Source organism: Pinus tabuliformis, chromosome 9 (genome assembly GCF_031772625.1).
Source record: "Pinus tabuliformis cultivar Carrire ecotype Pingquan chromosome 9, CPIR1, whole genome shotgun sequence".
Lineage (NCBI taxonomy): Eukaryota > Viridiplantae > Streptophyta > Pinopsida > Pinales > Pinaceae > Pinus > Pinus tabuliformis.
In genome coordinates this window covers 399,630,431-399,657,023 of record NC_142307.1, presented here as the reverse complement: position 1 = coordinate 399,657,023, position 26,593 = coordinate 399,630,431, and positions in this window count along the sequence as shown.

The window sequence follows — 26,593 nt, the reverse complement described above, 5'->3', positions numbered from 1 at the left end:
ATTATGTGTTAGATAGACATTTGCAACATTTATAAAAGAAGCATTTCATCAATATTTGCATCAAGATCATGTAACTTAACCAAAATAAAGCTCCGAAAATAAAAAATATATATATAACTGTTTATGGTTTATACATAATGTTCTGTAATTAAGACAAAATCGATCAAATGACCCAAAACTCAAAATGCTAGGGGGCACCCTAGTCTAATGATGCTGGTGATAACAAGTCACCACCTGTGCAATCATGTGTAAAAGCCTAGTCCATCGACTCAGCACGCTAGTAGTATGTCGCTGCAACCTCAGAGGCAGCTCGTCAGTCCTCACGTCTGGAATACCAAGAGTGAGACCCTCGACCTGATCCTGCAATGCTGAAAGAGTCTCGGCCACATCAAGGTCGCGAAGGATAGCCCTCCCCACAGCCTCTCCTGCTGGAACGGCAGCTGGTGCTCTTAGACGTACTACTGGCCGAACTGGTCCAATATTTGCATGAGCACATGAGTTTTGATTAGTCTTGATAGAAGAAAGCATGAGAACATTATAAAAAATGATAAACAGAGATATGGTCAGAGAATTTACCGATAGCACCCCACTGCTCACCAGCCGGCAGCACCAAATCCGGGTCACCCCGGAAATCCATACCAGCATATGGACACTCAGAAAAAACCATCTCCTGACAGTTGAACCACTCGAAGAAGGTATCAAAGAAGGAAACCTGGGACTGACCAGCGTGTCGGGCCATGAGGTCGACCCATCTCTGCATCCGTGGCTTAGTCGGTGGAGGTAAACTAAGTGAAATGTACTATGGCTACATCAGTGGGATCTTTTCCAAGGCGAAAGCGGTCAAAATAGAACCATAGCCGAAATTCTTGGATTTTCCGCTTTTTACCTTGGTCAGTTGTTCTTTCATCATAGGGAGTACTGCGTCACACCAGTTGAACACCTTTGGTTCAAGTCATTCCAAGGCGTACTGCATATAGGACCTGTTAGCCACACGAAGAGCCACACTACCAGCCAGTCTAGCAAAAGTGAACAGAATGGCCCTCAAGGACCGGTTAGTGACATCTCGGATGTTGATCTTGCCATCCCTACTCGGCTGAGATCCCTCTCTGCAATACCGGCGAATATAATCTCTCACAGATTCGCCCCCACGGGCGGAACCTGATAATGAGAGAGGGGCACCATGCCTCGATAAACCGGTCAAAAAATAGATGTCCACGACAGTCAAGGGGATGGATTTGCCTCTGATCTGAAACACCTGGTTGGTAGGATCCCATGCATCGAGAAAATATTGCAACAAGTTGATTTGTTGCCTCATGCTAGAGATGCAGAAAAACTTGAGCAGGCCACAGTTCCGCAATGCAGTTACCGTACCCAGATCATGCAAAGGAACCATGTCCTCTTCTTCATGCTCACATTATCGCCATGTAACAACCATTTTGCTCCGATGAATCTCTGCAAAACAAGCAAGAGAAGAATCAGGGTCCTGATTTGGCAAAAAATAGGCAAAAATTCCATGAGAAAACAGTGCAAAAGTTTCCCTTCTCACACCCATCGCACCCCAGTAGTGTATTGGGTGAGATGCATACTGACTGGCCAATGGCCAGGCCAGTATGCATCGCACCTTTCGATATAGGAAGGGTGCGATGGAGCCAGGGCGAATTTTTCAAACCCCAGGGGCTCAGAAAAAATAGGGAAACATGCTCAGAATTCAAAAAGGAAGGAATGCAACTGAAGAGCTCAGGTTTAGCTCCTACCTGGTCCAGACGGCACCAAGAATCGTCCACAGAATCTCTCAGAATCAGCTAGTGAAAATCAAGGGGGAAAGGCACCTCCAGAGCTCCAACAAACCAAAGTTCAAATGAAATGGTAAAATGAGGGGTAAAAACCACTTTTAAATTACTTTTCACGTAATTCGAGTAAAGTATTAGTGTTTTAACTCATTTTTCAAACATGTATTGTTCATTTCTAATCGGTTTGATGAAGCAATTGAATAGGCAGTACAACCGTCGAAGGAAAAAAGTGGTTAGTGGTGAAATCAAATAATCAATGACCATTATCACGAGCAGTTTTTATGTGAAGTTCAAGCTCGTTAAAAATTAAACCTAAGCAAATGAGCAAATGTTTCCCCAGAGTTTAAGCTCATTAAAAAATGAACCAATCTCCGGTAAATAACCATTGTGAATGCATTATCAGCAGCTCTTGAGCCTTGGTCGTGTTCTCATCATCACCTCCATCATCACCTCCACTCTATTTTAGCCGATCATTCACCTCCACTTGATTGTTTACCCATTTTTGAGGAACAGCTGCTAAGAGTGATCCTGTTAACCATCCTTGTGACACTGCGTGATTGGAAAATTCCAAACCTTACCTGGAATCAGCTGCTACCCGAAATTATCACTCGTTCCTCAAAAACGAGTCTCCTTTAATCTCTTTTCTTCTAACTCATAAAATATGAAAATATTGTTGAGCAGTTGGCCTCTCCAGCTCGTTAAAGCTACCGGGAGTGCTATCCCTCCTTTAGATTTTAATCTTTTTGGACCTGAGGGATTATTACACAAAAAGATTGAGCGCTTGTTTGTTTCGGCTCGTTAAAATTATCGAAAGTTCATCCCTTTCGTATTATTTTATACTTTTTCGGACTTAAGGGGTTATATGACGAAAAAGGATTATTGGAGTTTCCTTTACGTCCCTTTCAAAATCTCTAAAATTGAAAAGGACCGAGTTATCTTTGTTTTTAAACTTGTTAAAACTGATAGCGACAAACTTGTCCGCATAGACAAGAACGAGTTTCACTGTTGCTAGGCTTGTTAAAACATAGCAATGAGTTTGTCCGAAGGGAAAATTATAGAACAAGCATATGTTATCCTCCTCAAGCTTGATAAAAATAAAGAGGTACTGGTCAGCAATGACTGGGGAAAATCCCTGAACTGAACTGCAAACTGTGACCCGGAACCCAACCAAAGTCTCGTCCCTGGTCCAGTGCACTGTCTGTTCTGTGAACTTCAAATCTAGCACACTTCTCGAGTGTAGTAGGTGCGTTGCATTTCAGTTTCACTTTGTTACAGGTGCGTTGATCAGACAAGGCCTTGTTCCTAAAATTTTGGTTTCTGTGTTCACTCTTTTCAGATCTATTCAGGAGTTTTGCTGCCTGTAGTCAGTACACCTCTGTTTGAAACCCCTTTCCTTGCTGATATTCCACCTCCATTGTGCAAAGAACTGTAAATGTTTTTATGTATTTTTGAGTCATTTTCAGTTCTCCTTTACAAAGAAGTAGCGTAATTGTACTGTCGTTTCTTGATTTGAAAGTGTCACAAGTGTCATTTTCAGTCATAGAAGAGAATTTGATTTGTTCTTGATAGTCGATTACCCTGTTACTCTTGTATTTGATATGAATTAGTAGTTTTTTCTAGTGTCGAAAGAAAGTTTTCAATTCCAAATTGCAAAGTGTTGTCATTGTCCTCATTTTGTCTTGAAAAGGAACTTTTTAGTAATTGTCGCTTTGAAAAATAATTCAGATTTGCGCATTAGATTTCTTTTTATCATTTACACATTAAGAAGGCTGAAAACAAATACATGCATGTGCATTTTCATTTAGATTGTTTGTCGGTTTGATTTAGGACAATGCATATAGTGTGTGCTCTTTGCTCTTTGTTGAAAGAACGCCATCTCTCTTTCCTTAGTAGCTAGGATTTTCATTTGCAAAAAGAAGACTAAACGACTATTTATCATCTTGGATTGCATTTTAGGAATTGTACATCTACATCACGCGGTCAACCTGAAAGGCAAATTTCTTAAGCAAGATCAACTATAAAATAATTTTAATGAATTTAAAAACGCGTTGGAACCTAACGCACAACATCTAGAAGTCTAGGCTAGAGACGTATTCTGGAGTCGTAAAGCTTGGTAACTGTTGCTTTCATTGTTGGTTGGGTGATTCCTCCACTTTGAGACGATAAGTGCCAGTACGGACTTGTGCTCCCACGTACTGTTAAGTATATTTTGGGAGACCACAATAGGCTTAATCCTTTATCCATAGGAAGCCGTGTTTGCCGCCCTATCGATCACAATGCACTGAACACAACATTCGGGAAGATTAACTACCGTACCGTAAAAAGTATTCTGCAGTTTTGCGATTGGTTTGGTAATCCATTTGTCTAGATTTCTAGAGCAGTCCCTTTCGTTCCTTTTCAGACTCCTTAACGGAAAAGGTCCATCTGAGCACTTGTCACTTCAGGCTCATTAAAAATCGAAGGCGACTAGAGTCATCTTTTGTTTTTTCTCGACTCTTAAAAATTGAAAAAACAAGTTGTGTCAAAGCGTCTAAAATTTATTTTAAACGGAATAATTATCACCTTTCCTATGTTGGTCTTAGGTTGAGGAAAATGGAGTCCACCAACCAAGGAATTCCCCTTGGAGGAAATCCTAGTCCCTTCTCCTCTTGGGGAGATGTTGGTGCACCCCATATGGACACATTGTCGCTTCCAGGATTGACAATTGGCTTGCCCGTATGGCTCTTCTCAACCACCGTCGTTCAGAACACCGCGATTCCTGAACAATCGAGTCAGCAACTAAACGATTCCTGAGTTACCCCTCAACCCTCTACTTCGTCCAATTCTTCCTCTCCTCCTTCCTCTTCGCTTGATGAAGTTGGTAAAGCCAAAAATCAAGTACCTGAGAAGAAGAAGGAAAAGAAGAAGAAAGAGAAGAAGAAGAAGGAGCCAAAGGCGAAAAGGGGCAACCAAGCATCGTCTAGCGAAAATCCACACAGTGCACCGACCAGGCCTAAATCGCCATGTGTCATTTGCAAAGGAGACCACTATTATCGAGATTGTCCTTGCATCCCTTGGATCTTAAGGGACTGGTCTCCTCGTTTGCACAACCCGGTGTCGTCAACCTCTGGTGATCATGTTGAAAGTACACCGTCAACTAGTGAAAGTGAAGCCCCTGGACAAAAAGGAAAAATTAAATTTCCTTGTAAACAGTGTAAAGGTGATCACGCCGTCCACAGTTGTCCCTTCTTAGATGAGGCTAAAAGAGTTTTGGACGACCGTCCGGTTTCACCGTTACGGCTCCCTCCTGGATATAAGAAACTCTTGCTGAGTCCGTCACTAGTTGAAAATCTGGCTGACACGCCCTTGTGGTCGGCCGAAGCATCTATCATTGAAGATAAACCATCTGAATCCATACCAGACGAAAGTCAAAAGGTCGAGGCGGCAGTTGACCCGGTCTTGCCTTCAAAGGTTCCATCTTCAGATGATACAATCACCGAAGAGAACAAGGATGACATCGTCCAAATTGTTTTTGTAAGCACAGACTCCGATGAACATGGGGGCAGTCTACCCGTTCCTTTACCGTAGGAAGGAAGTTCGTCAGAGTCATATCTGGCCGTCTATTTGGTCCCACGTCCAAGCAACCTAGTTGTTTCCTTCGACTGGAATCTACTAGGCAGACCCCGTTTACCGGCTAGTGTACCATTCCGAATCATCGCTCAAGTATATAGAATGGTTATGGCTGGTACCATCATAGATGAAGGGGCTTCTGTGAGTATCCTTTCCTCAACTGCTTGGAAAGTGCTTGGTTCGCCATCGCTTTTGCCTGAAATGAGAAATATAACAGGCTTTGACAAAGGAACCAGTCGACCATTAGGGATCCTTCCCAATGTGCCCATTACATTGAGAGGGAAAACCGTTCACATGAACGTAATGGTAGTCCAAGGACCCCTGGATTATAATCTACTCCTTGGACGAGACTATATTTATTGCATGGGAGCCATTGTCTCCTCACTCTTTAGAGTAATGTGTTTTCCGCACGAAGGAAGAGTGGTCAAGCTCGTAGACCAGCTTTCATTCCCCGGTTCACGCATAGAAAATAGTCATATACCATCCCTGAATGGTCTTTTCACGCAAGGAATGTCTCATCAATCCCCAGTCCGTCCACCTGATGAGCGCGAGTGATTCAGGGGACATGACTGAAACCCAGGGGGCATGCACCCTGGTTGGCTTCGGCAAGAGAATCTTGGGTATAGGGTTGATTTCCTCGAAGGATATATGACTAATTTGGCGAACCCATCCTTACAGGAAAATGGGAACAGACTGGAATAAGATACCTTCGTTAAGGTTATGCCGGGTGACACCACTCCCCTTTGCCTATTTCGATAGGCATCGCCAAGAAAGAATTTTATCCGCTACGCGGATGAAACTTTCTCGGTAACCTGGAAATTTTTCTCTATACCTGGGGGCATGCAAACCTTTTGGCGTGAAAGCGAAGAGCGACTATTTATTTTTTTAAATTTGTAGGTCCTCTAATCCTCTAAACTCGTAGGATTGGTCGTTTCCTAACTTGCATAAAGAAAGGATGTGGGGCAAAGCTTTGAAATAATGCCGTTTTTATATATGAGACATCCTTATTATGCGACTGGATTAATCGAGTAGTTTTAACGCGGACTTCATGCTCGTTAAAAAATAAACATAAGCAATGAGCAAGTGTTTCCCCCAGTGTTTAAGCTCATTAAAAAATGAACCAATTTCCAGTAAATAAGCGTCGTGAATGTAGTACTTCAGCCTTTGAAGCCTTGGTCATGTTCTCATCATCACCTCCACTCTGTATTGGCCGATCATTCACCTCCACTTGATTGTTTACCCCTTTTGAGGAACAGCTGCGAAGAGTGATCTTGTTAGCCATCCTTGTGACACTGCTGTGATTGGAGAATTCCAAACCTTACCTGGAATCAGATGCTACCCGAATTTATCACTTGTTCCTCAAAGACGAGTCTCCTTTAAGCTCTTTTCAATTGACTCGTAAAATATGAAAAGATTGTCGAGCCATTTGCCTCTCCAGCTCGTTAAAGTGACCGGAAGTGCTATCCCTCCTTTATATTTTAATATTTTTGGACCTGAGGGATTATTACACAAAAAGATCAAGCGCTTGTTTTGTTCGACTCGTTAAAAGTACCGAAAATTCATCCCTTCTGTATTATTTTATACTTTTTCGGACTTAAGGGATTAGATGACGAAAAAGGATTTTTTGGAGTTTCCTTTACGTCCCTTTTCAGACTCTCTAAAATTGAAAAGGACTGAGTTATCTTTGTCGTTAAACTCGTTAAAACCTAATAGCGACAAACTTGTCCATAACAGACAAGAACGAGTTTCACTATCGCTAGGCTCGTTAAAACATAGCGATGGGTTTGCCCAAAGGGAAAATTATAGAACAAGTATATGTTATCCTCCTCAAGCTTGACAAAAATAAAGAGGTACTGGTCAGCAATGACTGGGGAAAAATTGGGAAGAAAACTTGAAGAAACTTTGTTGGTAGCAAGTCGCTCTTGAACATGACACTTTCACTCCGCATCCAAGTCAGGTTGGGTTGTTCCATTCACTGGTAACATCACCATGGTTCCATCACACCATCCACATTTGGGGTTAATGCTACCAATCCATCATGTCAGTGTCATCGATATGTTCAAGAGAAGTCGCTCAGAGAATTCACCTGTGTCTCACCCACTGCAATACATTTACGCTCCATTCTTTCATGATCGCCACCCTGAACCTTATATCACCAGATCATTTTCACCTCCATTAAAATCATTTGCTCCGTTCCGTGTCATTGATGTGGGATTAATTAAGGCCCTCCTATGACAGATTGCTTCTTGTTGACATCAGCTCATTATCCAAGAAGTCGATCTAGGAACAACCCTTTCAGTACTTTGAAGCTTGCATGCCTCAATGGCAAGTTTCTCACTTCCGGCGACAGGTTTACATCAATGGCCTTCGACTGAAAGATTTTGCGTGGTGTTCGATGCCAAGTCCTTTATTCACACCACGTAAATTGTACTGTAGTACCTTGAGGGTCATCATCATTATCGGTGATTCCTCTCGCGCTTGTTAACGGCTTACATCATTGGCTGGTAATCAGGCAATGTCTTTCCATGTTTGACTCCAGAACATCTCTCACATGGATTGACTTGTACTCTGAGTGAAGATGGAATGATATTGAAGACCCCGGATCTAGTTTCATCCATCCCGGCTGTGATATATATTCAGGAAAATAAAAACATCAAATGTACATCATTGCTGCACAGATAATCATCTAATCTAAGGGATGATGGCTCTACCAGAATCATCAGTCTACACTCAGACGATTGTCTGTCTCATGTACATGAAAAATGAATTTATAAAGCTGAGCATGGGAATGCCTGCCTCAGCTAGATCATGAAAATATTATGAAGATAATGTATTGTATTGTATCTTATTACAGGTCTCCTTCCAGCTTGAAAGAACTTCGGATCCTCAAGATAAAGCATTTCACCCGACATCAAAAAGATTAACGACCTCATGCTTTAGGGGGAAACCGTTATAGACATTTTTGGGCACTACAAACCCAAGCATAAATGTCCATAAACCAAGGGCTCCTAAGTCCCTAAAGGTGTTGTTCCAACCCCTAAAAGAACAAGGTCAACTGATTACAGCATCTCCCAGAAGTTCTCCATGAAAAACTACTCAGAACTGGTCAAAACTGGACCATTTCACCTGCTCCATAGGCAAAGTGCATTGCATCCCACCTAAATACACACAGTAGGTGCATTGCATGTCAAAAATCCCTTCTATGGGGTGCGATGGGCGAGAAGGGACAAATGGCAGGGTCAATCCGCAAGGTGGAGAAGCATGGAATCTTCTAGAAACTTCTCCTGTGACACTTGCCTCTCTGAATTCGACCAGGGATGAGTAAGAGATCATCAATCTCCAAGTGGAATCAAGAACTATCAGAGGGGAGACACTAATCAAATCTCAAAAGTTGACTCACCTCCCTTGCAGACATCTATATATGGATCCCTCATCCCAGAGATCCGGAGGCTGGAATTTTGTATCTTGTAAGGAAGTGTTGCTGGTTTATTGGTGCAATATCATAGTGTTGGGTGATCTAAGCTTTTCATGAGGTGAAGAAGGGCTTCTTGCTGAGAGGATGATGCTGGGTCAGAACAATTGGTTGTAATTCTCTTGGCTCTTTCTTGATTATCAATAAAGCTATTCAAGTTTTCCTCCATACTCTTGTATGATTTATGTTTTATGCATTTGTATGGTTAATATACATCTGATCCTATATTTCTTATGATAATAGATCTATGTTCTCGTATAGTGTTATGCTGCTTTGATTCTACAGGTACTCTGTGAAGCTGGGTATACAAGAAAGCAAGTAGCAAAAGACTATCAGAAGAGAGAGGAATCGAGCAAGGAACCAAGCGCAAGACAGAGGTTGGTCTCCTTTATTCTTCTCTCATCTATCTTTCATAAAGGAAAACAAAAGTAGTTTTAGTTTGTTTGTTTCTAAGGTAGCTACCAGCCTTAGTGGGATTAGCAGTTCTACATAGACACTATTCCCGGTAACAATGCCCTTAAGGAACAAGGTCAGCTGATTACATCATCTCCCAGAAGTTCTCCATAGGAAACTGCTTAGAACTGGTCAAAACTGGACCATACAGGTTGCTCAGTGCTAAGGGTGCGATGCATCTCACCTGCCCAGTGTGAAAGGTGTGATGCATACTGAAAATCCCTTCTGTAGGGTGCAATGGGCGAGAGTGGACAAATGGCTGAGACAGTTTGCGAGGTGGATGATCATAGAATCTTCCAGAAGCTTCTCCTGTGACACTTTCCTCTCTGAATTCGCCCAGGGATGAGTAAGAGATCATCCATCTCCAAGTGGAATCAAGAACTATTAGAGAGAAGACACTAATCAAAATCCCAGAAGCTGACTCACCTCCCTGTAATCATCTATATATGGATCCCTCATCCGAGAGATCCAGAGGCTGGAATTTTGTATATTGTAAGGAAGTGCTGTTGGTTTCCTGGTGGAATATCATAGTGTTGGGTGATCTAAGCTTTTCATGAGGTGAAGAAGGGCTTTCATGCTGGGAGGATGACGCTGGGTCAGAATAATGGGTTGTAATCCTCACTTCTAATCTTCATATTAATAAACTTATTCAAGTTTTCCTCCACATTCTTGTATGTCTGATAGTATATGCATTTGTGTGGTCAATGTATATCTGGTCCTATATTGTTTATGATTGTAGATCTCTGCACTTTGAAGGTATTATGCTGCTTTGACTTCACAGGTACTCTTTGAAGCAGAGTGGTCAAGGGAGAAGTGGCAAAGACTAGTCGGTGAGGAGAAGGAACAAGCAAAGAACCAAGCGAAGGATTGAGGTTGGTATTCTTTGATCTTCTCCTATCTACTTCTCATAAAGGAAAACGAAAGTAACTTTAATCTGTTTTTTTCTAAGATAGCTATCCATCTTAGTGGGACTAGCAGCTCCGCATAGACACTAGATTTACTGATAACACCAAGACCAAGTATTATATTACAAAGTGGATTTTATATTATCAATTGTCTTATTGATGAAAGTGGAGAAAGACCTATTGAAAATAATGCATATCTCAAATCTAATATCAGACCTTTCATATCAGAGGAATTCATTTGAAATGCCTGATATTCATAGTCCAATCCATAAAGTGGCTCTTTCAATAATCAAATGAATATATTAAGTGGCCATATAAATTCTGAAACTATATAATAAAGTGGATGTCGGAGGACCCACATGCCATGTCATTGTTTCCGCTCTCGAATATCGGAGGTAATGCATATCAGATATTTCCTTTCAAGACACATTTAAAAAACTCTGATACAACACTCTGTCCAATCTCTGACAACGATATTCCAATCCCGCTGATATTCCAATACAACATATCTCTCTGATATCTGATACAAAATGGCCTGTGTTCTCCGATAATGATATAAATTCCCACTCCGATCTCGAATAATCTCTCCATCATCGATATTCCAATCTACTGATATTGTGATATTCCAATCCGCTGATATTGCGATATTCCAATCCGTTGATATTGTGATACACGTTGCTTCTCCGACTTCTGATATCTTCCAGGCTCCGATATGTCAGACCCGATATGTGTATCAAAGATGGTCTAATTTGAATATCGCGTCTGCCTGTATATCAAAACTTTTAAATGGTAACAATTGTAAAACCATGATATCTTAAACCTTTGATTTCCGATATTGCTCAGGATTCGATGGGCATATAAACAATGGTTTAATGTTGATATCGCGTCCTCTCCTCAATGAGACTTCTTTACATCACAAGTTTTATATTATTTCCATTGTTAAAAGTTCTGATACCCATTTCTCTGATACCTGTTAACATCTGCCACTTGTCACATCCTGTGGGCCGTTGTTGTATAAATTTAAAAAGCTGTGATTTATATGGTTTTGGGGCATAAATATAGTTATTCACATTTTACGGTTTAAATTTTTTGTTTGACATTTAAAAAAAAAGGGAAGACAACAACAACATGAATTCGGTTTTCTTTTGACAAAGAAGCTTCCATGGTCGACTATGGTGAATAGATCCAGTCAAGATTTCCGAAGAAAACCCTCCAAGAGGAATTTTTTTTTTAATAAACAAAAGCTGTTGAAGGAGTTGAATTCCACCTATCAGTTCGAAACAAGCTAGACAAACTTATCAGAGAGCAAACTAAAATGGGCATTTTTCTCAATTGTGGCCATCTATATTTGGCCAGAACCCCAACCAAAGGAATCATTTTGTTTCCTTTTATTGTAATTAACTCAATTGTTGAAAAATAGAGGGGGACTATCAATATTTCCACTATGTATAAATACCAATATCTCATTGTGAGAAAGTGGATTCAAATTTGAGAGAAAAGAGGTAGAATAATACTAGAGCTAACAACTTCTTTGTATAGGAGTTAAGACACATTTGCACTATTTTAGTGAGATCGGATCCTTCTGTGTAGACAAGGAATTGATGTAGAGACACTAGAGGACCTACACTATTGTAATTCTCTGATGTTTTATGTAATTGATTCATTTTTATAATAAGATTTATTTCTATAATAAAATGTACAACACTATTTTTTTTTTTCCCAAGGAAAAATCGTAATCTTTCATTAGATTGTGAAAAATTACATATAGTAGATGCTTATCAGCATATGCTTCATTTGCTTTTCATCTAATCTAGGCACCTGTCTCAAAAATATTTCCAGGATATTTCCTGAATTGTCTGTTGAAAAACAAAATTTCAAGTACACCACACAGGGTGACTTCCTGATTAGGTTCTGAAAGAAGAAAAACACCAAAGTTTTTTACAATATGTATACCATGCAGGGTGACATCTTTAACTATTCTGCAAAAATACATAAAAATAAATAAATGGAGTAATAGTCCGTAGCTATTATGCAGCAAAAATTAGGGCTGTCCCGCCCTATGATAATCCTGGTCTATGTAAGGCCTGTGGTAAAATTGGTATTGATTTGTGCCCCTTTCCTCCTGTATTATCCACTGACCTCTGGGGAGTACCGTGGCCTCCTTGGAAAGCCTGTCAGCACTGTCATTATACTCCCTGTAAATATCGTGACATGTGATAGAGTTAAACTGAGATCTGAAAATGTTAACTTCATCCAAAATGTTTCTGAGTGTGTGTGAGTGGCATGAGGTAACATTATTGAACCAATTTATGGTGATATTTGAGTCCCCAAAGATCTGTAATTTTATGCCATCATGACTTAATGCAAAGTGCAGTAAATGACGAAGGGCGATTAATTCGGCATAATTGTTTGTCCCTTCTCCAAGTCCCATTTTTACTCTAAAATGGTGCTGTTCAGTGAGATGCAATATAAATCCTCCCCCACATCCATGTTCCTGGGCTGCACCATCAAAAAATGCCCAAGGAGTGGAATGATTGATAGGTTCAGGTGCTATTGGTCTTCGCGGCCTGGGCTGAGTGTATTCGGGGAGCTCCTGATATGTAGAAATAATTTTAGCATTGATGGTTTGCCACCTGACTGTTTGATCTTAAAAAATGATCCTGTTCCTAGCTAGCCAGATGGACTAATAGATGATCAAGGGGAGGCAGAGCAGATTGGTACCCGAATGTGCTCTATACCAGGATTTCCAGGCTTGTATGATGCTATCTCCTTCCCAGCTGCCATTATAATGAATTACAGGTGTAATGGATCTCCATATATTTACCACAGTTTCGCATTTTATGAAGAGATGATCAATTGTTTCAGATGCTTTTCTGCAGAGGACACACTAGTGTGGTCCATGAATGGCTCTGCGGGTTAATGCATCCCCCATGGGGACTTTATGGCTGAGAACGCACCAAAAGAACAATTTGGTTCTTGGTGGCGAATTTAATTTCCATATGCCTTGCCACCAGTCAATGAGTTGCTCAGGCTTTCTGTTTATTATTAGACCTAGGTATCCAACCTTTGGGGAGTAGATTCCGCTGTCTGCGAGGCACCACATTAATTTGTCAGGTCCTTCCTTAATTCTGACATGGGATTCTCTTAAAGAAGAGAGGTTGTCATGCCACAACTGATGCCAAAGTTGCGGAATATTGAGATCATCTGCAGATTTCCAAGCCTGCCCAAATAGAGTCGAGTTATTGTTATTAGCAATATGCGTAAGGACCCTGATGTCTCTTTGATTCATGTGATGAATAAGTTCCCTTGGGAGCTGGTAACGTCCCCCTCCCTTATCCAGTGATCTAATCCAATGCGAGCTTTGGTTTTGTCATTTATGCGCCAAGCTAGATGGGTTCGTACAATCGGAAAAGCATTTATCATGGCCTTCCAAACTGATGATGTACCTGTAGTTTGCCATCGAGGCATCCTGATCCAGTCCATTACTTGAAGAGGCCATATATATTTATGATATGTAATTGAGGTCCAAAGGTTTTGATTGGAGAGGAGAGTCCAACCCATTTTAGCAGCCAGTGCTTGTGCAAAAAGTGGTAAGTCTTTTAGTCCCCATCCCCCCCACTTTTTGGGTAATGCGATCTTATTCCAGCTGACCCAGGTGAAAATTTTCTTATCTTGGTGCCCATTCCACAGATATTTGCTGCATATTTGTTGTAGTCGAGCAAGGATACTTCTGGGTATCCAAGCTAGGGCCATCCAGAATACTGGGGTAGCCTCTAGGACTGATTTAATTAGCACTAGCATCCCTGCTTGGATAAAAAATGATGGCTCTAGTTCGTTAGTCTTTTCTCTAGTTTGATGACCAACCAGATCCAATCAACTATTTTCTGACTCAGGGGTTTGATCCAGAACCTGAGATATTTGAAGCCTTGATCAAGTGGAGTAATGAGGTAGGGAAAATGTTGCTGGGCAAACTTGGATTCATGGATGGAAGTGTGAGCCAGGGTAATGGTGGATTTTCCTTGATTTGCCAGCATGCCAGTTGCCCGGGAGAAAAGTAGAAGTATATTGCTGAAAGAAGCAGAGTCTCGAATACTACCATCCAAGAAAATAAGAACATCATCAACAAATAGGAGGTGTGTGAGGTAGCAATGATCAACAATTTTAAGCCCATAAAACCGGCCATTTCGGATTTCCTGAGCTATTAAGCGACTAAGCCCTTCCATGACAATGAGAAAAAGGAGAGGCGATAGGGGGCAGCCTTGTCTGAGACCCCTTTCAGCATGGAAGAAGTGTGAAGCAGATCCATTTATGAGGATGTTGAAGGAGGCAGTAGAAATGCATGACATGATCCAAGTGGTAAAAGGATGAGGGAAGCCTAGATGAATCAAGAGCATTTTGATGTAAAGCCAGCTAACTCGATCAAAATCTTTCGCTAGATCGATCTTTAGGATGATTCTTTTTAACTTCTTGGTTCTGATAGAGTGAATGGCCTCTTGTGTTGTGCCAATGGCCTCATGAATCTGGCGATTTTCAAGAAAAGCAAATTGCTCAGGGGAGATATGCTGAGAAAGAATAGGTTGGATCCTATTGGCTATGATCTTGGAGATGATTTTGTAGAGGCATTTGCAAAGGGAGATAGGACGAATGATGAAGGGGAGTCTAATTTGGGGATAAGGGCAATGAAATTGGAGTTGATGGCATCATATAATTTTCCAGTGGACTTGCATTCCTCCACTACATGAAGCAGAGCCTGTCCCAAGATCTCATAGAATGCTAAGTAGAACTCTATTGACCATCCATCTGGGCCTAGGATTTTATATTTTTTAAACCACTTCAGGGTCTCTTCCAGCTCAGCTGAGGTGATAGGTGAGTTGAGCTCTGCTGCCTTCTCTTCGTCTACAAACCGAGGGAAAAAGCCTGCCACTTTAATTATATCTGCTAGATTGGTCTCAGGGGGAGCTTTGTAGAGGTCCCGAAAATGAGAGGTACCAAGGAGAGATAGCTTTTTGAAGGTGTCAGCCACTCCTCCATGAGGGCTGGGAAAATTCTAGATGGTGTTTGCTATCTTTCTGCCCTTAGCATAGCTCTGGAAAAAAATTGTGTTATCATCTCGTGCCTGTAGCCAGATAGCCCTGCTTTTAAGTCTCCAGGATTCCTCTCTGTCCTTCAAAATATTTTCCTTCTGTTTCTCCAACATTATCAGATGATATCTGTCATTAGCAGATGAGAATCGCTTATTGCTGTCGTCCATAACCATGCTTAGTTCCGATTCAGTCTGCAAGAGTATCTGCTCCTCCCTCTGTTTTTCTCTTTGGCCCAGGTAATGGACAATTGTTTGAGATGAGAGAGATTATGACAGAACCCTTCAGCCAATGATCTATGTCTGGAGATAGGGTTTGCCCTCCAATAATCAGAGATCATCTTGTAGTAATCCTGTTCTTTTAGCCAGATATGATTGAATTTAAAAGGGGTATTTGGTTTTGATTCGGGACCAAGGATCTCCAAGTATATGGGAAATTGGTCCGAGATACCCCCATAGCCCACCCATTGTTTGAATCGATGGAGGTGTTGTAACATGGGCACCTTGATTAAGAATCTATCCAGTCTTCTTGCCAGAGCTGCATCCCCTATCCTTCGATTCCTCCAGGTGGGCAAGGGTTTGATCATGGGGACATCAGAGATGTTATGCTGCTCCAGGGAGTTCATAAAAAATCCAGATAGAGGGTCAACTTGAGCATGGGAACCCCACGATTCCCCAAAACCAATGGAGAAGTTGAGATCTCCACCGACAATCAGGTTGTCCTTCGAAGTGAGCTCCAGGTTGAGGAAATGCTGCCAGAACTCCTCTCTCTGTTGACAAGGGCCATATACATTAATAACCCTGATGCTTAACCCTAGATCAGCTGAGAAGGTGTCCATGCCGAGAAACCCTGCCCCTCCCCAAGATGCAGTAGCTTTAATGGAGCGAGGGTTATATCCGATGGATAAGCCTCTTGATCTACCCATGGCATGTACAACACTATTGCTTGCTCTATTATTGAAAATAAATTCTTCAGATTTCAAATTCATTTATGGAGTATGAGTATGTATGTAGCTTTTCAACACTACTATTGATTGTTTACTGAAATGCTCATTTAGAATATGGTCAAGCTATCTTGCAGGGTTAATCAGAAATGAGATTTGAAACTGGAACTTGTATAAGGACAAACCTTTATCTCCTTGAGCTGCTAGCTATCTAACAATTTAATCTTATAGATGTCCTGCTTTCTACATGTCATGTATTTGAACTATTTCAGTATTGTGGCATGAATCTTTTTTTCCTTATGCATATGTTTTATTAGGAATTGGAGATGTTTGCAGTTGGATGTATGTTAACTATTTAATGGGCATTTATTTGTATACATTTGCTTGAACAAGGATTAGATCTTGGAACTATTTCCCTGATCTATTTCCTTTATCTTATTCCAATTTCAACATACTTCTGTTTCTTTTCTTGTCCTTTTAGCTTTCTCTTGATTGAGAGAAGGACTAATCCTTCCTTCAATCAAGATAGGTCTAGTATTAGATGCATCTTAGATTATACTTTGCATGTAGTTCTACTTTCTGCATCCTAGAAGTCCCCTCATACAGGGGAAATATTTAGAGTGGCTTGGCTAGTCCATAAAATTAGCTTAAGCATTAGTTTCTTGCCTGATCAACAAGAAGAGTCGATCTGATGTCTCTTCTCTATTGGTAGGTGAAAGTCATACTTTAAGCTAGTAGAGATAGAGAGAGGGTAACTGGACCCAATTGAACCAGTCGGAACCACCATTTCAATGGAAAAGGAGCTGCTTTAAGTTCCTGACTAGGTGGTCTCCCTTAAAATGTTGAAAGGTCATTTTTTCTGATCAAAATTTTTGGCGCTAGAAGGAGGGCCTGTTTTAAATTGTTTGCTAAAGTTTATTGCAGAATTTTAAACTTTGAATTATGGGTTCCTCCAAAAAACCTCCTTGGAGATGCTTTAGTGTATCACAATCAAACACTACTCCAATCAAGGGATTTAAAACATTGTCAAAGGTAAAGTTCAATGGTAAATATTCTTCCTTTAATCACCTTTTTCAGTTCATTTCAAATTCTCAAAAAATTAATATTGATGAGGTTGATCTTGGTAGGATTTTCACATATACTTTGATAGGTCAAGCAAAAGACTATGTCTTTCACTTCCAGTTACCTTAGTACATAGCGGGGATGAGTTTTCACCGATGCTCATTCAGGGTTTTCAACAATAAAACTACAAAAAGGTGTGCAAAAAACTACTTTAATTGCGTAGGAGAGAACGTGAGTCCTTGGATCAATTTTTAATTAAATTTAAATTGACATTAATGCTCTTTAAATCCAATGACTTTCCTCCTGAACATCAATTAACGAGTTGGTTTAAGTATTTAATTTCTCTTCCTTGTTATTCTATTGAAGAATTAGATACCAAGGAAGACACTAATAAAGTATTTATGACAATCAAAATATTGAAATTGGTTCTTCTTCATCTTCAAAATCTGTTTTAATTGATTCCCAATCCTCAAATGAATCTGTTTTTGAAAGTGAAAAAGACAACAATTCAAACACTTTCTCTCATAGTCATAATGTTTTCAATGATTATAAATCAACTCTGATTTCTCAATCCTACAATGATAATGTACCTTCTTACAGTTTTAATCTTGAGGATAATAATGATTTTAAATTCATAATCATTTATAAAAAGGAAATCTCTGTAAAAAAACTTCCACTATGTTGTAACATAATTTGTAACATAGATGTATATTACAAATTACCTTTCTCTCATTTTCAATTTCTTTCTTTGTTTAATTTTATTTTTGATTTTTTGCACATATTGCATTGGCATCTTGACCAACAAAGTTCCACACTCTCATCAAATGCATTAATTAGTACATGCAATAATCAATTTCAAAATTTCAATCATCTATTTCAATTTCTTCTTAGGTTGAGGTTCTGTCTTATGATTGGACAATTGATTTCAGATTTCCAAATTCTTTTTACATGAATGATAACACTCGAGAGTACATCTATACATTTTGACCAGCCATGCATTCTTTTCAGTAATCTTCCTCATTGTTATCCACTTGATTCTTTTGAAAAGAATATTTCTTTTTTTGTTTTTTATTTACATCGACCTTTCATTTGCAAAGATTTAGCATTTAATACTAGTTTGTTGTTTCCTCTTTCTTTGAATTCTTTTCAAACATATGAATCACATCCTTATTTTGATGATCCTATAAACAAATATTTGGAAGAGTTTTAAGGGAATTATTTTGTAAATAATTTACTTTTATTTTTTCAATTTTAAAAGTACGTAGTGTGTTTCATTTTTGTTTTAATGTTTCAACTACAATTTTATCTTTGCTGACATTTGTTTTTCCCCTTGGAAAAAAATCGTAGTTTTCATTAATATTTAAGGAAAATTACATGTTGTAAATGCTGTGCGCATATGCAATTAGGAGGCTGTAAGCATGTCAAAAATATAGAAGCATAAATGTATAAGTTCTCCAAGCAGGGAGACTTTCCCTCAGATAAGTTCTGTTGGTTCTCAAAATTTAGATTACTCTATGCAGAGAGTAGTTTTCTGAACATGTAGATGTAAATATATAAACAAAATAAATATTTACAATAAAGATAAAAGTTTCATATCATATGGTATCAAGCTCCTGATGTGCCTATGTAGCATGGCCCATGTATGGGCAGTGATAATACTGGTAGTGCTCCCCATCTCTTTGTTCCTGTATCATCCAAATGTCACGTGGCCGGATCGCTGCCTCTTTGGAAAGTTGGTCAGTGAGTGAGTTTCATTCCCTGTAGATATGACGACATACAAAACTGTCAAAAGATGATATATATCTATGGACCTCATCCAATATATGTTTCAGGGTGTAAGCATGACATATAGATGTTTTGTTTATCCAGTTGCATACAATTTTTGAGTCCCCAAACACTTGTAGATTCCTGCAGTTTTTTTCAATAGCAAAATGAATGAGGTGTTTAGCTGTGATGAGATCTGCATAGTTTTTCGTGCCTCCTCCAAGTCCCATTTGGATATGATAGTGGTGGGAGTCAGTTAAATAAAGTATGGCACCTCCCCCACATCCTGCTTCTTGCGTTGATCCATCAAAAAAAGCCCAAGGCTGGGTGTGATCTATGGTTTCTGGAATGATATGTATGGGTGGGGGATTATCTTCATCTTCAGGAATATTACTATAATTGGCCAAGATTTTTCCTGAGATGGAGGGCCAATGAGGGGCAGAATCCAGAAATATGAGGCAGTTTCGGGCTATCCAAATTTCCCAGCTAATGAGAAGGGGGAGGTTCCTAGCTTTCGACGGGGATGTTGTTGCCCACTAATTGGACCAAACCTCCTTGATAGCTTGGCCCCTCCATGAGTTTAGAGAAGGGGTGTGTGAGTGAGTAGTATTCCAGAGGTCAATAGTGATGGGGCAGGTAAGAAATAGGTGGTCTACAATTTCTGAGTAGTCTTTGCATAGGCAGCAATAGAAAGGCCCATGTTGTCCTCTTTTGTTCAGGTTGTCTCCGGTTGGGATTTTGTTTTTCAGAATTGACCACATGAGAAGTCTAGTTCTAGGGGGGGATTTGAGCTTCCACATAACTTTCCACCATATATCGATATGTAGTGGTTTATGTCTATTGGCGAGGTGTAGGTATCCCTCTTTGGGAGAGTACCTGCCATTTTTTGCAAGTGCCCATATAATCTCATCCTCCCCTTCCAAGATTCTGATATGTGATTCAGTTAGAGCTGTTGCATAAGCTATCCAATGGTTATGCCATTGATGAGGTATGTGTGGGCGGTGGGCAGACTTCCAAGATTGGTGAAGAAAGGTAGATCTTTCCATGTCAACAATGTGGCTGATGTGGGTGATGCCAGACTTTATGAGGTGATGTTTTAGTTCATCTAGTAATAAATGTGCATTCCCACATCCAATCCAAGGGTCAAGTCCAATGAGAACATATGTGCCAGCATGTATTCTCCAAGTGAGCCCATCTCGGATCAGTGACAATGCTTTTAGTACTGCTTTCCAGATATTCGAGATCCCTTTTATGTTCCAGCTTGTCTGTCTTAGCCAATCCATCGGCCTTAGTAGATATATGTATTTAGAGGAGGCTACTTTGGTCCAGAGACTGTTAGTAGTGATTAATTTCCATCCTAGTTTGGCTGCGAGTGTTGAGGAGAAATCTTCCAGCTTTTTAATACCCCAACCTCCCCATTTGTTTGGGAGGGACAACAGATCCCATTTTACCCATGCAAAAATCCTCCTTGTTTGTTTGCCTTTCCATAGAAATCTACTGCAGATATTTTTTAATCTTGTTAGGATTCCTCTTGGTATCCAAGCTAGAGACATCCAGTACACTGGAGTGGCCTCAAGAACAGCTTTGATGAGCACTAGTCTTCCTGCCTTGGAAAGATACTTGTGATACCATATATTAAGTCTCCTTTCTAGTTTTGAAATCAACCATGTCCAATCAGCTATTTTATATCCGAGTGGCTTCAGCATGTAGCCCAGGTACTGGAGACCTTCTTCCAGCTATAATAGGGTGAAAGGAAACCTCTGTAAAGTAAATCGGATCTCATGAGGGGAGCAGCCATATATGGTGAGATTGGATTTTGAGTTATTTATAGCTATTCCAGTTGCAGTTTGAAATATGTTGATAGAGTGCTGTATAGTATTTAGATCCCCTATACCCCCATTGAGGAAGATCAACACATCGTCCACAAAGAGGAGGTGTGTTATTATGCATCTGTCTGTGATCCTAATTCCCATAAGCCTGCCCCTGAGATGCGTATCCTTAATAAGTCTGCTGAGCCCTTCCATTACTAGTAAAAAGAGTAGGGGAGATAAGGGAAATCCTTGCATGAATCTTATTTCAGAGTAAAAGAAGGGAGAAGCAGCTCCATTTATCAGAACACTGAAGGATATATTTGTGATGCAACACATAATCCATTTTATAACTCCCACAGGAAATCCTAAATGGGTTAGGAGCATTCTGATATATAACCAACTTACCCGATCAAAAGCCTTAGATAGATCAGCTTTGAGGATCATACCTTTGATCTTCTTTGTCTGAATTGAGTGCAGTACTTCCTGAGCCATTCCTATTTCTTCATGTATCTGTCGGTCTTGTAGAAAGGCGAATTGTTCTGAGGAGATGTGGGTGGAGAGAATGGGACGGAGGCGATTTGCAATGATTTTTGAGATGATTTTGTATAAGCAGTTGCACAGGGATATGGGATGAAAGTCATTGAAGTTGGATGGGTTGTCTGTTTTGGGGATTAGGGCTATGAAGGTGGAATTGACGGCCCCATGCATTTGTGCAGATATCTTGCATTCCTCGATGCCCTTGAGTAAATCTTCTCCAAGAATTTCAAAAAAATCCAAATAGAACTCCACTGACCAACCATCAGGGCCGAGACTCTTGTCCCTCATAAACCATTTCAGGGTAGCCTCCAGTTCCCCAAGAGTGACTTCTCTATTCAGGTCCATAGCATTCTCCTGATCGACGAACCGAGGAAAGAGTTGTGCTACTCTTATTACCTCTGTTAGGGTGGGATTAGGAGGAGATTGATAGACCTGTTTAAAATGAGAGGTGGCGAGCGAGGCCAAATGAGGGAAGGTATCCACCTCAATACCCTGCTCACTATACAATTTCCAGATAGTGTTAATTTTCTTTCTTCCATTTGCAAATTTATGGTAGAATGTTGTGTTGTCATCTCCCTCCTTTAGCCATATTACTTTGCTTCTCAATCTCCATGATTCCTCCCTTTCATTAAGGATGTTCCCCCTCTTGGTTATTAAGGCAGTGAGATTTTCCTTATGTTCATTTGTTATAAATAGTCCCCTGCATTCATCCTCCATGTCAGCAATTTCTGATTCAATGTCTCTTAGATTTTTTTCTTCCTATACCCTATTGTTATGAGCCTAGATCTTTGATAGCTTCTTCAGTTCTTTTAGGTTGTTGATGAAGCCTTCAGTGATGTTCCTTCCATCATCAGGTGGGTGGACCTTCCAAAAGTCAGTGACTAAATGGGTATAGGAAATGTCCTTCAACCAGGTGGAGTTTAATTTGAAGGGAGCTCGAGGTTTGCTTATTGCTCCCTAAATGTCAAGGTATATCAGTAGATGGTCGGATAAGCCTCCCGAGCCAACCCACTAGCGGTATGTAAAGACCCTCTCCAGGAATCATTCCTTGATGAGGAATCAATCGAGCCATCTGGCAAGACTATTCTCCCCACATCTCCCGTTCCTTCAAGTTGGGACGAGGTTAGCAGAGGGGATGTAAATATAACTATGGGTCTCCAGTAGGTGTTCAAAGAAGGCAGATAGAGGGTCGACCTAGGCATGGTTCCCACATGACTCTGAATATCCGAGAGAAAAGTTTAGGTCCCCACCCAGAATGATGTTATCTGATTGCAGGATATTAGATGCCATAAGATGCTCCCAGAAGTCCTCCCGGTGGTGGCAGGGCCCATAAAAATTTATCAGTATAATGTGTTAGTGTAAGCCTTTTTAGCCTTCCTCTAGTGATCAAATATTCTCTTACAAAGTGATTTTAAGGTGTCAAGGTCAAATTTTGTCATTTCAAAGAGTCTTCAAGCAAAATTTGGTCACTAGGCATTAGGTCTAGGGTTTGTTTTCACTCTTTTCAAAGTTGTCCAAATGGCAGTCCATGTCATCATTCAGCTGAGTGTATCATCATTCAGAGGGTTGTCATCATCATGTCAAGTTCCATTGGGTCATTTTACACCTTGTTCATGCTTCAGTTGCGCCTAGGCAAGGTTCATTTCCCTCTCCTAGGGTTTTGAAGGCAATTTCTCTTGAATGGTCAAATCATTAGAAAAACTTGCATCCTGATGTTCATACACCTTCCCCTATCCTTAATGTACCTTATTAAACACTTCCCATCACTGAGATCCCCCAAATTCTTCATTTTCGCACAAACCCTAGTTTCTTGCTACAACCTGGCAATTTTCTAGGTTGGGCCTATGTTTTGCCCTTTTGGACCCCTTCCCCTCACTCGATATTTGATATTCCACTTTCCCCTGCTTCCTAACATCCCTCCCTACTTCCAAAAATTTCCCCAAGAATTTAGAAGCCCCTTATCCCCTTCATTTCGCTTCATTTCGACAAAATCCCTTGTTTCACACATCGGGATAGGTTTCACTCAAATGATGTTTCTGAGAAATCAAAGATGAATTTGGGAAAACTGAGAGAGGTTTTTGTCCAAAACAGGCCAAGGAAGAAAAAAATCCTTCACTTTTTACACAGGTATAATGGTTTTGGAGAAATGTCAAAAATACAATCGCCTCGGGAGAATTGATGCACCTCTGAAGTGACCTTGGAAAAATAAATTTTTTTCCTAGCTTGGTTGGCCAAATAACTTTCTTGATGAGTCAAAGGATAACTATACAAAAATATATTTCCAATGAGCTATCATGAGCTCAATTTTAAGTTGAGGAAGGCATTCAAAAGTTGACCGCAACAGCAGTCTGCCTTGAGGCAGTCTCATTTGGCACATTTTGACCAGTCTTGGGAGATTTGATTTTTGACAAGGAAAATGAACTCAAAATTCAAACATTCCAATTGGGTTGGAAAGTATACTCAAAGACCTTTCCAACGATCTATCACATGCCTAATTTGGACACCGGGAAGGCCTCCAAACGCCTCCTGAAAAAGTGCACTGCGCATAGAAAGTGTGCACTGCGCATTGGGCAGTTTGGGCCAATGTAAATTTACATAGGCGTTGCGCATAGGAGTGTGCGCTGCGCACTGGGTTTGCGCGCTGCACATTGAATCTCAGAAACACAAAAATTTGGTATATGCGCCCGGAACACAACCAAATTCATTCCAAGCTTGCAAATAGGTATGTTATTGCTGCCTAGTAATGTTAGGGTGTTTGATATATGTTTCAAAGATGGGATTTGATGTATTGGGTTTTGGGAAAATGAAACCCTAGGTTCATAACAAAGGCATCCCTTGAGTTGTTTTAAAAATATGTGGGTGGTTTAGTAAGATGTCCCTCATCCTCCATTGATGAAAAAACCAGCTCCTTGCTCATTTGTGCACCCTAGTCAAACATTCCAAAGAGCACACATTGTATTTTGCTCATTTGTCAAAAGGTGACTGTTTTGTGTCAAATCATTGAAAACAGAGCATTATTATTATGGCATGGTTTGTTTGATGCTGTGGTAAACATACTAAAGTTTTGAGTATACATTGAAATTGACTCCGCCACACTTATATCACTCTATATATCATAGACATCTTGACACCAAAGCCATGTCAGACACAGATTCAGTTTATGAGCAGGAGGTAGAAACTGACCGGGAGACTTGGCTCGAGAGGGTCAACATTCACTTAGAGAAGCTGTTGGCAAAGGCTAATAGAGATAAAGATATGCTCCGACACATGAAACATCATTATTGGGCTCGCATGCATGTCAACAAAGCAAAAGTGAAGATTTTGAAAAAGAGGTTGAGCCAAGCACTAAAACGGTGGAAGAGGTCAGATCCACTTCGAGTTTTGGACGAAGCCTCTTTGGTTGAGCATGATACTTGATTGGGGACCCATAGCCCAAATTTCAAGGAATTTGGAGAAAATTTTGTCAATTTTGATTTTTTTGGCTCTAAAAACAGGTTTTTTGGCTCAACGCGCAGTGCGCTACCCATAAGATTGGGAGGTCCAAATCACAAATGGTTTGCATTTTTGGATTTTTCATGATGAAATATACCTGCTCAGCTATTTCCAAGGCATTTCATCAAGGTTTGGGTCCCCAAAGGGTCAAAAAACATGCAAAAAATGACCTCACTGCCCCTTGTTGGACACACAGGAAGCAGTCTTGGGAAAATGAACGTTTGGAGGGGCAAATGGACACCAAATGGGAAAATTCCACTTGGGTTGGAAAGTAGACATCCAGGGATTTCCAACAAGCCAACCTGAGCTCAATTTGGATGCCGGGAAGTGCCTCAAAATCAGCCTGAAAAGTGCGCTGCGCGTAGAGATCAGGGCGCTGCGCATTGAGGATTTTGGCCAATTTTTCACCTTCCAGCTCAGAATTTCGGCCAGTTTTGACCAGTTTCACCTCTTGATGTAATTTTTGGTTTTCCTTGATGTAATTTGATGTATATGATGTAATTTTGGCACTATATTACCTATTCTAGATGATTCATTCACAAAATAGCAAAAATTTAATGAATGAATCAGTTTCCTAGCATATAGGGGTTAGTTGTTTGACTACCTAGTTTTCAGTTCCTTGTTTAGAATTGGTTGAAACTGCTCCTAGAAGGAGGAGCTCGACCCCTAGAGGTTGGGGAATGATGTTATTTTGATCTATATATGTAAATTTTCATTCAGTAGCACAGGTTGGACTCTTGGGAAGATTTTGGACACTATTGTACGTATTTTTCATATTTTGGCTAAGGGAAGATCAGAGATTTTGCAACACCTGTTGGGATCCTTGTGGCTTTGTGTGTTGATGATGTGCTTCTTTCTGTAATTGTAAGTTGTTAATGTGTATCATTTTCCTTCTTTCATCTTCTACAATTGAACAAATGAAGTGTTAAGGTAGAATCCATAGATTGTTATGCTCTGCCTTTAAGTTTGTTTAATTTTCCATGTTTTCGTCAGTTTGAAGAGGATCCATATTCTCTTTTTCCCTCTTCAACTCCTTGTCATTCTGATCCATCCATACACCTGATCAAAAGGCATCAAGACTATTGCCTACCTTGCCCCAACTCGATCTCTGCAAAAATCTGACCTCAATCCCCGCACCCAAAATTGGTTTTTCCATTTCTCCAGCAAAAAACTCAAAACTCAAAAATCAAAAACAAACCTTCCTATCTCTTTACTAGCCTAAAATCAGTATTCTTTATCGGTCATCTCAGCCCCTTTGAAAACTTGTTTGCCGAGATAGACCCAGAGAGAGCCCTCTCCTGTCCTCGTAGGGCTAGCTACGAGGCTGAGCGTGGTTTGATGTTGCCTCGAGTTTTGCCTTCCTTAGCCTGAGGTAGATTCGAGCGCTAACATAATGTCAGTTCCCATCTCAGTAGAGTAGGTGTCAGCCCCTATGAATCCAATGCCTCCCTAGGTGTTGATAAGATTTATCATGCGAGGATTATAACTTAGGGCGATGCCTCCAGAGCGACCATTTACATCTATGGCTTGGAAGTTCCATCCAGAGAGCATGGTTTCCAGGAGGTGGGATATGGCATCGACTGATCCCAGAGCTTCTTGTAGGAAGACCATATCAATCGGTTTAGTATTGAGGAGCCTTCGTAGTGCTAGTTTTTTCTTGGGACTAGCAATCCC